A 13,364-nucleotide genomic window follows, 5' to 3' on the forward strand; every position below is an offset into this window, starting at 1 on the left:
AAGAAGAAGAAGAAGAAGAAGAGAAGAAGAAGAAGAAAGAAGAAGAAAGAAGAAGAAGAAGAAGAAGAAAGAAGAAGAGAAGAAGAAGAAGAAGAAGAAGAAGAAGAAGAAGAAGAAAGAAGAAGAAGAAGAAGAAGAAGAAGAAGAAGAAGAAGAAGAAGAAGAAGAAGAAGAAGAAGAAGAAGAAGAAGAAGAAGAAGAAGAAGAAGAAGAAGAAGAAGAAGAAGAAGAAGAAGAAGAAGAAGAAGAAGAAAGAAGAAGAAGAAGAAAGAAGAAGAAGAAGAAGAAGAAGAAGAAGAAGAAGAGAGAAGAAGAAGAAGAAAGAAGAGAAGAAGAAGAAGAAGAAGAAGAAGAAGAAGAAGAAGAAGAAGAAGAAGAAGAAGAAGAAGAAGAAGAAGAAGAAGAAGAAGAAGAAGAAGAAGAAGAAGAAGAAGAAGAAGAAGAAGAAGAAGAGAGAAGAAGAGAAGAAGAAAGAAGAAGAAAGAAGAAGAAGAAGAAGAAGAAGAGGAGGAGGAGGAGGAGGAGGAGGAGGAGGAGAAGAAATAATAAATGTAATAATAGAATTGATAACAATAATGATGATAATAATAGCGATAATGATGATGACGATGATGATGAGACGATGATGAAGATGATAATGACGACGACGACGGCAATCTAAATATCAAATTTAACGTTGGTACCACTAATATTCATACTGACCTTTCATCATTTTTTGCCCTCATCTTTATCAGATAGCCTTCTTCCTGCCCTCCCCTTCCCCTCCCTTGCAATGCTGTCTCCCTCTTGTTTCGAGACAACTATGGTGGGAATATAAAGAAGGAACAAAGTTGACGTCACTCAGCTCTTTGTCGTCATTTTCATCCAGCTCAATAGTGATTAGTTCTCATTGAATTATATCATTCAGACTATGGATATATCGAAATTAATGTCACTCATATTTTTGTTATTGTTTTTAGTTAGCATTTTTATAAGAAACACTAAGTTGTATTAATCAGACTATAGATAGTTCGAAGATGACGTCACTGAGGTCTTTGTTATTGTGTTTTGCCATCCGCGTTTATGAGTAATGCTCACTGAACTGTATTAACCTGACTATAAACGTTCATGGATACACACACTTTTGCGTGTTGGTCCGTTATACTTCCGGATGGCAATGTTATGAGCTTCTTAGCCAAGCGCATACTATCTATAGAGGGTAATGTCACACAGTTGTATGTGTGTGTGTGTGTGTGTGTGTGTATGTGTGTTGGTACGTTAAATCTGGCTGGCCGAATGTTGTGAGTAAATTACCTAAGCGCACAGCATCAATAAACGTTCAATGTTACACATAGTTTTGTGTGTTGGTACCTTAAATCCGGCTGGCGGGTGTTATGAGTGTTTTTGTCTAAGAGCATAGCATCAATAGGGAATTCGTTAGTTATCCATCCCTCCTCCCGGCACACACACGCACACACACACACACACACACACACACACACAATAAACTGAACACGTATGGGACAGGTGTATGATACTACATCTCTATCTCTCTCCCTATCTCTCTCGTCACTCGTGTCTTTGTTATTTTTTTATATTTTTTTTTTTTTGCCATCCACGTTTATGAGTAATTCTCACTAAACCGTATCAACCAGACTATAAACGTTCATGGATACACACAGTTTTGTGTGTTGGTCCGTTATACTTCCGGATGGCAATGTTGTGAGTTTCTCAGCCAAGCGTACACTATCTATAGATAGAACGAAGATGACGTCACTCCGGTCTTTGTTATTGCTTTTTGCCATCCGCGTTTATGAGTAAACTGTATTAACTCGACTATAAACGACCATGGTTACATAAGTTTTTTGTTGATCCGTTATACTTCCGGATGGCAATGTTATAAACTACTTAGCCAAGCGCATACTATCTATAGATAGAATGAACACAGCCCTCACCCCGCTTCTGATCATTGTCATCGTTAACTTATAGATAGTATGCGCTTGGCCAAGAAGCTCATAACATTGCCATCCGAAGTATAACGGACCAACACACAAAACTGTGTGTATCCATGAACGTTTATAGTCAGGTTAATGCAGTTCAGTGAGCATTACTCATAAACGCGGATGGCAAAAAACAATAACAAAGACCTGAGTGACGTCATCTTCGAACTATCTATAGATAGTATGCGCTTGGCTAGGAAGCTCACAATATTGACATTCTGAAATATAACGGACCGACACATAAAACTATTTGTAACCATGGACGTTTATAGATAGTTCGAATATGACGTTACTCTGGTCTTTGTTATTGTATTTTGCCATCCGCGTTTATGAGTAATGCTCACTGAACTGTATTAACCTGACTATAAACGTTCATGGATACACACAGTTTTGTGTGTTGGTCCGTTATACTTCTGGATGGCAATGTTATGAGCTTCTTGGCCAAGCGCATACTGTCTATAGCCTGGTTAATACAGTTTTGTGAGAATTCCTCATAAACGCGGATGGCAAAAAACAATAACAAAGACCTGAGTGACGTCATCTTCGTTCTGTCTATAGATAGCTCGACGTCACTCCGGCCTTTATTTTTTTTTTTGTTATTTTATTTTTTTGTTTGCCATCCGCGTTTATGAGGAATTCTCACAAAGTTTACAAAGTTTTTCTCCTCTGGATACACTTTTATGCTCGTCGGAGAAGTATTTCATAAGGGCGTCCGCCATTGCTCCGATTGTTTAGAACCAGCTACTAAGTTACTAAGCGTCATTACGAGGGAAGTGACGTCACGACTGTTGAACCGTATTACACCGTAGCCATCGTTATGTTATAGCCTGATACTGAAATCCAAAAGGACTGGCAGTTTGACGTGTCATTATTTGTTTTTTGCACCCCTAAGTGAGTTGTCGTTAGTAGAGCTCATGGAAACAAGTTATTTCATTGGTTGAACTATTGAATACAACTCACGATTTGTTTTCTTTTGTGGCAAAAGACTGGCATTTTGACGTCATTTTTTGGTCAGTATCAGGCCATAACTTTACGAAAGCCACGATTACAGTGACGGAAGGACTTCTGTAGTTTCCACATCACTCTGATGAGAGGATTATTTGTGCGTTCTTATAGATAGTTCGAAGATGACGTCAATCAGGTCTTTGTTATTGTTTTTTGCCATCCGCGTTTATGAGTAATGCTCACTGAACTGTATTAAACTGACTATAAATGATCATGGATACACACAGTTTTGTGTGTTGGTCCGTTATACTTCCGGATGGCAATGTTATGAGCTTCTTAACCAAGCGCATACTATCTATAAATTGGGTGGGCATTTTATAGCGTGCAAAACAATCTGAAACCTGGGACTTGGCGACGATAAACTTGTGCGGCTATGTTGGTCTAGTGGTATGACACTCGCTTTCGGATCGGAAGGTCCGGGGTTCGAGCCTCGCTCGGCGCATAGTTGAGTCCTTGAAAAAGAGTTGAGAAAGACTTCCGTAGTTTTACAACACGCCTGAAGATGAGATTTTTTAAAATTATTATCGCAGGGAGACCTCAGGAAGCCCACCCCCCCCCCCCCACCCCGCAATCTTTATTATCGGGGCGAAACCCCCGAACCCCTCTTCAACCCTAACTAAAGATACTATAATCTGATAAAACAATGTTTGGGCTAAAGAATGGGAGCGATCTATATTCATGTTTTCGTCCAACCAGGTCATCAATCACATGATTTGTTGCTGTCCAACGATTGGATATTTCTTAACAAATGTAAACACTCTGCTTTGTTTACAAATGTTCTAAACATACCCATGTGTCGAGCTGAATCAAGTGACCAATCGTGATGTTATATATTTAATAAGCTGTGAACACTTTTCACTAAGTGGGTCACTTTGAGCACATTTTGCAATGTGATCAATGACCTCGAACACATGGAAAGTTAATATAGATAGTTCGAAGATGACATCACTCAGGCCTTTGTTATTGTTTTTGTCATCCGCGTTTGTGAGTTGTTCTCACAAAAACTGTATTAACCAGACTATAAAAGTTCATGGTTACACAGAGTTTGTGTGTTGGTCCATTATACTTCCGGATGGCAATGTTGTGAACTCCTTGGCCAAGCGCATTCTATCTATAGATCATGCCCATTAGTAGCTAAAAATATAATAAAACTGCTGTGAAACTACGGAAGTCTTCCCAAGAGTCTTCACTCATTTTCTCTCACCGTACTCAGGTGTAAAATGAGTACCTGGCCGTTAACAGCGTTGTCTCAGTCCGAAAAAAATTGAAAAATTTTCTAACAGGCGTCATGTCCCGTCCTACATGTTAAGTGTTGCTGTTGGCCAAGGATCCCTTGTAAAGCGATTTGAGCACGTTTAGTAGATATTGCGTTATATAAAAGCTCAAGTTACAGCTCAATACGCTTCAACAGTCGTGACGTTCCTCCCTCGTAATGACGTATGGTAACTTAGTAACTGGCTCTAAACTATCGGAACAATGGCGGACTCCCTTATGAAATATTTCTCTTACGACCATAAAAGCGTATCCAGAGGAGAAAAAAAAACATAATAAATCTGATCATGTTTTGACTTTTACACATTCTGGTCACAAGACATATGAAAAGTTCTAGCCAGTATGAAGAATAAATAGTACCGATTTTCTTTGTTTAGAACCACGATGGCCGCCGTTGCTGGGCGACGTGACATCAGACTATTGAATCCAATTTAAACTTACCTTCTTGTTCATCTCACTACAAGCGTATGCATTTTGATGTAGCCGTTGTGGTGGAGAGTTCAACCTAAGAAGACACTCGATAAATCCAATAGGCGCTCCGGCATCAGAAGGCACAGGCGATAGAATGATAAAAGCCACCAACAAAATCAGGTAAAATTTATTTTCCATTTTTTCTATTTTTTTGGATCAAGGCTCCAGGACGCAACACGACTCAACTCAACAATCGCAATGACCCAGACGAATCAAATCGAATGTGTACAAAGAAGGAACACCCTGAATAATAATTTGTAAAATGTTCTCACGGTCATCAGAGCTGCCAGATGGTCAGAATTCCTCTTGGCCAATTTCAACTACAAAAATGGCCAAATAGAACCTCACTACTAAAACTGTAATTCCTTTGAAAAAAAACAAACAAACAAAAAAACTGGTCGGCTCTGATAAATAAAAAATAGACTAATTTTTAAAAAAACTAATGTTTTTCTTTATTTAGAAAAATTCATAGAAACATAAATAGACTATGTGTGGCCAATTTCAACTACAAAATTGGTCAAATAGAACCTCACTTCTCAAACTCTAATCATTTGAAACAAAACTCATCGGTTCTGATAAACAAAAACTCGACTAAATTCGGCAAAAACTGTTTGTTTGTTTGTTTTTAATTTTTAAAATGTAATAGTAACATAAATAATGGATATTCGAGTGGCCAATTTCGGCCACACACGTCGCAATCTTGCAGCCCAAGGTTACGGTGTTTTAGGGTAGATATTATTAATCCTATACAGGCCGAGTTTGGATTTGGCCTAATCTTACGTGATAACGATGTAAGGTGATTACCACGAATTCAGTACACGATAGGTTTAGAATCAAGCATTGACCGCATTAGGTTACAGCCCTCACAGTATAATATTATTATCGATAGGTGGATAGATGGATTAACCCTCTCAGTCCTAGAGGTTTTTGTTACTTTTCAAAATTTGAAGAAAAAAAAAATATTAAAAATGAGCATGTTTATATTTTTTTTTCAACTATCATTAACATGCGGGAAAAAAATGAAAACATTATCTTTGATACTACGCCTATAATTTGTCTCAGAAAAATGTAATAAATAGGCATGGGGTAAATGTAACCTGGGTAAACTACGGATATAGTCGGTGTTCGGGTTGAGTGAGTAGCTCTCTCATTATCCACTATTTATTTAGGATTATTCCATAATAAATTACATTTACTTACTCAACTCAAACATTAACTCTTTCATCGCTGACGTCATATTTGCATTTCCATCACAAAATGGCTGACACCTGATTGAGGCAGCATGAGAGTGACAAGCTAAGACAAAGCGACATTCGAATTCGGCGCAAAATCTCCATTAAAATACCCCTCTAGTACCAATACTCTTCAACAGTCGTAACGTCACTTCCTAATGACGCATGGTAACTTAGTAATTGGCTCTAAACTATCGGAACAATGGCGGACTCCCTTATGAAATATTTCTCCGACGAGCATAAAAGTGTATCCAGAGGAAAAAAACGCATTATAAATCTGATCATGTTTTGACTTTTACACATTCTGATCACAAGACTTATGAAAAGTTCTCGCCAGCATGAAGAATAAAAAGTACCGATTTTCTTTGTTTAGAACCACGATGGCCGTCGTTGCTGGGCGACGTGACATCAGACTATTGAATCCAATTGAATGTTCTGATGAAAGACATGATAGCATTGGTTCAATTTATAGTACTTTTATTGTTTTTGCCTTTGAAAACATGCCGCACTGTGCGGCCATTGGCCAATAAAACATATTCTGCTCTGACCGCACTGTGCGGCCAATGGCGCTGAAAGAGTTAATCGTTATTTTTACGTTCAACTCTTTGTTATTGCTTTTAGCCTGTCATTTTTATGTCTAATTCTTACTGAACACTGGGGCTATGTGGTTTTGTGGTATGACACTGGCTTTCGGATCTAAAGGTTCTGGGTTCGAGCCTCTATCGCACGTAGTTGATTCCTTGGATCATGGAAAAGGCTCTTTACTCACATTCTCTCACCGTACGCAGGTGTAAAATGACTACCTGGCCGTTATTATATCTACACCATTAAGACGCCGGAGCTTTTAACTTTGATTGTATAATCTTCAAGGATCAAACCCAAGCCCGCTGTACTACACTATAACCTCTTACCAATTGCCTGGAAGCGGAATTTTACGAGTCCAATCCTATTATCAGAGGAATAGATCATCCAAGCCCATCAACTGCCTGGAAACGTAAACTTACGAACCTGACATATTATCATAAGTTACGTAAAATATTCATATCTCTATTTGTAACTGTCACGATCACTGTTTATCTCTTTTAATTAAATTTCATCATTATTTTTATTTCATTGTAAACAAATCGTTAATTGTTTTTCATTTATAGTAACTAGTAAATTCTGGGGCCTCATTCTACATAGATCTTTATGCATAGTCGAGTAGCTCTTTACTCACTTGAGACCATGACATTTTGGAGGGGACACATATAAAGAATTGAATTTATTTAGTTACTTATATCTATTTCATCTAACCTTAAAGTTTAAATTGTAAAACTCTTAATTGCCCCACTTGATCATATTTTAATTGAACTCCCTATTTACAGGATTATTTTTTTTTCTTTTTCATTTCTTCATTTAAATGGAATAGCAATTTATCCATTCATTCTTTCATTCAAATTGAATAGCATTTTATTGATTCATTCCTTCATTCATTTATTCATTTATAAATTATTCATTCATTCATTGTACATTCATTTATTCATTCATTCATTCATTCATCCATTCATTCGTTTATTCACTCATTTATCCAATCATTCATACATTTATTCCTCCCTTCATTCTTTCATTCATACATTATCCATTCATTCATTCATCTATTCACTCAGTTTTTCATTCATTCATTCATTCCTTGTCCACTTTGTTATTATATCACTCATTTCATTTTGTTGTTTGCCTCATTCATGAATTGTTTTCAATATGTTTACATTCCATAACGATTCATTCACCTATCATCCAATCACTCAGTGTTGTGAACACATTTTGTAACTATTGTAAATCTTACGATATCTTATTGTTTTGTATTTCAGACATCACTGTTAAACACTCTTCAATGCCTAATTACAATTGTTGAACAACCATTGAACAAGAGAGAGGTCCCAGCCACGAACTGAGTTGGTAGATATATCCTTCATTATTCTCTTTTACATGAGTTGGGCATCACATAGTAACTATAGACATCGTGATTTGTTTTGCATAGTGATTTGTTTTAAATGCATTTTTGGCATATTACTGTTACCGAAAACCACTTATATATTATGTTCTGAAAAGTGAGTCTTTAAAAACTAAATAATAATAAAAGGAGTCTACTAGCCGTCGTGTTATATTTAGTGATAGATAACTTGGGATTATTTTGGCATCCTATTATTGTTATCACACTCTAGTATATTAGCGTCATTGCGAATAATTGTACACAAACTAACGACGAGTCACACACATTGGTGATACATTTTTCGTAGTAACATAGTTTAGAGTACACGCGATTGACACATTGTTATTGACACAAGTCATAATAACTCCGCATTGTATTGACACATTGCTTTATAAGATATAACGATAAAAGGCATCAAATTCAACATACATAATAAGTTGAAATAAGAGAGAGAGATTTCTAAAAATAGAACAGTTCATTCCAGTAAGTGTAAATAAATAAAACAGTCAGTAACAGTATCCTGTCAATATAATATATATAAAACATCGTAACTAATTTATTGCAACATGGAAGCATATAAAGATACTTAAGTCTCGCAAAGGACTTAGAAATACCCCAGGAAAGAATATTTTCATGGTGCGAAGAGAAAGTAAAAGAAGAAAAAGAACATGAAGAAAGAATTCGTAGAGAAGAAAATGAAGAAAGAATTCGTAAAGAAGAAAAAGAACACGAAGAAAGAATTCGTAGAGAAGAAAATGAAGAAAGAATTCGTAGAGAAGAAAAGAACACGAAGAAAGAATTCGTAGAGAAGAAAAAGAACACGAAGAAAGAATACGTAGAGAAGAACGAGAAGAAAGAGTCCAAGAAAGGGAACTAAAAAGACAAATAGCTTTAGCAGAAGAAGAAACCAAAAGGACCCAAATGATGCTGGAAATTGAAAAAACAAAAACCGGTCATGAAAGAAAACATAATAATAGTGATGAATTTTTCGTGAAACTTCCACGCATGCCAACATACGATGAACGCTCAGACTGTCTAGAATCCTTCTTACACCGATTCGAAGTTCAGGCTAAAGGTTATCGTTGGCCAGAAAGCAAATGGGCCACAGCCTTGATTAACTGCTTATCTGGAGAACCGCTAAAAGTTTTCTATACCTTAACAACTGAAGATGCAGATGACTATGGAAAAATTAAAGACGCTCTACTAAAAAGATTTAGATTAACGGAAGATGGTTACCAGGAAAGGTTTCACACTGCAAAACCGGAAAGTGGAGAAGACTTTAATACATTCGTGAACCGAATTACTCAATTTCTAAATCGGTGGCTTGAGTTGGCAAACGTAAAACAAGACGACTTTGCAGGCCTTTACTATCTCACGCTGAAGAATCGAATCTATCAAGCTTGCAACCCAGATTTAGTCGCATTCTTTAAAGAGAGAAAGCCAGAAAACTTGGACAAATTAAAAATCTACGCAGAAAACTTTAACAGCGCACATCCATTGACACCCCTTAGCAGAACATTGAAGGAACCATACTACGCTGCCGCTGCTCAGAGTCCAGGTACACCTAAAGTTCAGTACTCAAATAGAACGAGCCGATCAATCACTCGGAACACGCAAGTGAAACAAGATGATCATAGTAACAAACCATGGAACAAACAGTTCAATAGAGACCATAGCCGACCCTATCAAAACAAAACAAGAAATAGCACTGACAATAATACTGAGTATAAGAAAACCAACAAACCTATAATTAAATGTCAATATTGTGGAATGAAAGGCCACACAGCAGACAAATGTTACAAAATCGTGGGATATCCGAAAGAAACTGCAAATGCATCACTCCAAACCAGTGTAAATAATCAGACACGAATAATGTCAGGAGAAAATATAAATGTGTATTGCGTGAAAGGTATGTCACTTTTAACACAAACTCACAAATCAGGATCGCTATTTTTTTGTGAAGGCAAAGCTAATGGAACTGATTGCAAAATATTGAGAGACACAGGATGTAGTACAGTAGGAATAAAAGCATCTTTGATCAATGACGAAGACAAAACTGGAAAAACGGTACAATGCATCACATTCAGTGGCACAGTCGAAACCTTTGAAACAGCTAACGTGTACATAGAAACCCCATACTATACAGGAATAGTGGAATGCTGTATACTTCCCAACCCCGTCGCTGATGTTATTGTTGGCAATATAAAAGGTCTTAAAGACAACCCAACAGATGTAAAGGAATGGTCATTAACCCAAGAAACAGCTTGTCTAGCAGAAACAAGAAAGATGACTAAGACAACAGAGAAGCCAATGACTATTTCTCTAGAACCACAACAATTTGACAGGAACACGTTCATTGAAGAACAGAAAAAGGACCCGACTTTAACTTCATATTTCAATATCGCAAACAAAGGGACGAAATCAAAAGTTGAATACCTCATTGAAAAAGATATTCTGTTCAGGTTACATAGGAAAAGAAACAAAATAGCTAAACAACTGGTCACGCCGAGTATTTACAGAAACAAAATCCTTGGAATAGCGCACGATTCAATAACTTCTGGACATCTTGGGAGCTCTTCCACATTGAAGAGAATATCCGAGAATTTCACATGGCCTGGAATTACTAAAGACGTCCGAGAATATGTGAAATCGTGTGACACATGCCAAAGAAGAGTCGCAAAAGGCAGAATACCGAGATTGCCATTAGAGACAACCCCAGTTATTGAAAAAGTTTTTCAAAAAGTTGCAATTGACATTATAGGCCCTTTAACAAAATCAGATAGAAACCATACACACATACTAACACTAGTCGATTACGCAACCAGGTGGCCAGAAGCGATAGCATTGAAATCAACTACATCGGATCACATAGCTGAAGCATTGATGACAATTTTTACCAGAATAGGCATACCAAATGAGATACTGTCGGACAATGGACCCCAATTTACATCACATATGATGCATGAAACCATGAAACTCATGGGAATCCAACACTCATTCACAACTCCCTACCACCCCCAAGCAAATGGTCTTTGTGAAAGATTTAATGGCACTCTAAAGAATATGTTAAGAAAAGTGTCAGCAGAAAAACCAGATGATTGGGACAGATACTTACCAGCAATCCTATTTGCATATAGAGAAATACCCCAAGAATCTACAGGCTATTCCCCATTTGAGTTGATGTATGGACGATCACCTCGCGGCCCGATCAATATAGTAGCCGACATTTGTAAAGGGAATGAGGAGGACAATAACGAAATTATGTTTGCTTACGAATATGTAAGAAACCTGAAAGACAGAATAGAGGACACGTGTAAGCTAGCACAGGAATCCGTCACCAAAAAAGCAGAGAAATACAAGGAATACTCTGATCGCAAAAGCAAATCAAGAAAATTTGAGATTGGTGACAAAGTACTAATACTCTTACCCGATGACTCGAGTAAACTTTTAGCTACATGGAAAGGACCATTCAAAATAACAGCAGTAAAATCTAATGTTAATTACGAGATTAAAATTTACAACACAACAAAGACATTCCATGCAAATATGCTAAAAAAGTATTTTGATAGAGACACAGTGTCGCAACCTATGTTTACTAATATCGAAGCTTCAAATGCAGGATTAATCATACCGTTGGTCATGGGACACAGACACCCGAGACAGAAAAACAAACAAAAATCGCACAATTGCAACCACCTAAGACAAAAAAAGAAGTACGCAAAGTACTTGGGCTCCTAAATTTTTACAGGAAATACATTTACAACTTCGCGCACATCGCGACACCGCTAACAAATCTGACAAAGAATGGGTCACCGAACAAAATTGTTTGGACAGAAGTGTGTCAGAATAGCTTTAACCAATTAAAGGCATTACTCTGTTCAGAACCAATTCTTAAATTACCCGACATATCAAAAGAATTTGTTGTAAGAACTGACGCGTCTGATAAGGGCATCGCAGGTGTACTATTACAGGAGCATGAGGGAACTCTAATGCCTTGCTTATATGCAAGCAGAAAATTATTGGACAGAGAATCACGATACTCTGTAATAGAGCGTGAAGGACTGGCCATCGTCTTTGCTTTAAAGACATTCAGCAGATATCTACTGCTAAAAGAGTTTGTGGTCGAAACGGACCATAAACCACTCACGTACATAAGAAATAACAAAATGAATAATAGTAGAGTACTAAGGTGGAGTCTATTTTTGCAAAATTACTCTTTCAGTATCTCTCACATACCAGGCTGTGAAAATATTCACGCCGACCTACTTTCTCGATTAGTATAAACACGTGAGAAGGGTATAACTTAACCTCCCATGCATACTGTTAGTTACCTCGCAAATTATGCCAAATCAGAACGCACAATTTCGATAATTTTATTTGTAAACATGATGACCCAACTTAATGTAACATTGAGTATTGTTTGGATATGTATACCATACCCATTCATGATTTGAGAAATCTTCTCTTTATCTATTATTGTTATGAATTTTCACTCATTTATGATTAATAATTGAAATGTCAATATTTCATTTACATTTTTATTCATTTCATTTAGTAAATTACCTTCATATCATCGACTTAAATCATGCTTCATTGCCATCACTATTGTTTATCACAATGATTTGTAATCACAATCTTTCATTGTTATTGTCACCCATTCATATACCTACGTTAATATAAACATTTCCATGTCTAGTTAATAAATAATTTAATTGTAGCACAAATCATAACAATGGATTAATGCTAGAGTATCATGATAGTAAATTTACTTCCGTTTGTAAAATCTATCTTTCCCATAATGGTTAAAGAGTATATTTTAAACGTGGGTGGGGGGTGTCACAGTAAAGATTGTTCACAATTATCTTATTAAATTTTATTTTATTAAGAACTGAATTCATCTCACTCCAGTTATATTTCGGTAGGCTTAGATAAACTTTACCTTCTAATATTAGATCGTCTTTCCTTTTATAGCCTTCCCTCGAATTAATTTCTAATTAGTGAATACTTTTCGTTCTACATTCTGTCACGTAGCCACTTATTATAAAAGCTGATAGGTCTAACACTCTACACTCACTTTCTCTCCACAATCTATGCCGGACGGCCAGTCGCTCTATTCCTATATATATACTGGAAGATTTTTATCTTTTGGGACTTTGTAGATATTATATCTACACCATTAAGACGCCGGAGCTTTTAACTTGATTGTATAATCTTTCAAACCCAAACCCGCTGTACTACACTATAACCTCTTAAACCCAAATTTCCTGGAATGGAATTTTACGAGTCCAAACCTGTATCAGAGGAATGATCATCCAAGCCCATCAACGCCTGGAAACGTAAAATTACGAACCTGAAAATTTTTCATAAGTTACGTAAAATTTCAACCCCTATTTGTAACTGTCACGACATGTTTATCTCTTTTTAAATTAAATTTCA

General features: G+C 36.7%; 1 long non-coding RNA gene across 1 annotated transcript in view; it reads right to left on the reverse strand.

Moving 5' to 3' along the window:
- The window catches only part of LOC144961289 (uncharacterized), a 7,738-nt gene extending 1,347 nt beyond the window's left edge, over window positions 1-6,391 (reverse strand). Inside the window, exons 1-2 of the long non-coding RNA XR_013643121.1 lie at window positions 4,698-6,391; window positions 703-800 (exon numbers count right to left, since the gene is read on the reverse strand). This is a non-coding gene — a long non-coding RNA (uncharacterized LOC144961289). The remainder of the gene's footprint in view (window positions 1-702; window positions 801-4,697) is intronic.
- Window positions 6,392-13,364: the final 6,973 nt, after the last annotated feature.

This window comes from Berghia stephanieae, unplaced genomic scaffold, assembly GCF_034508935.2.
Source record: "Berghia stephanieae isolate SIO BIC M18660-M18661 unplaced genomic scaffold, UCSD_Bste_1.3 scaffold202, whole genome shotgun sequence".
Taxonomy (NCBI): domain Eukaryota; kingdom Metazoa; phylum Mollusca; class Gastropoda; order Nudibranchia; family Aeolidiidae; genus Berghia; species Berghia stephanieae.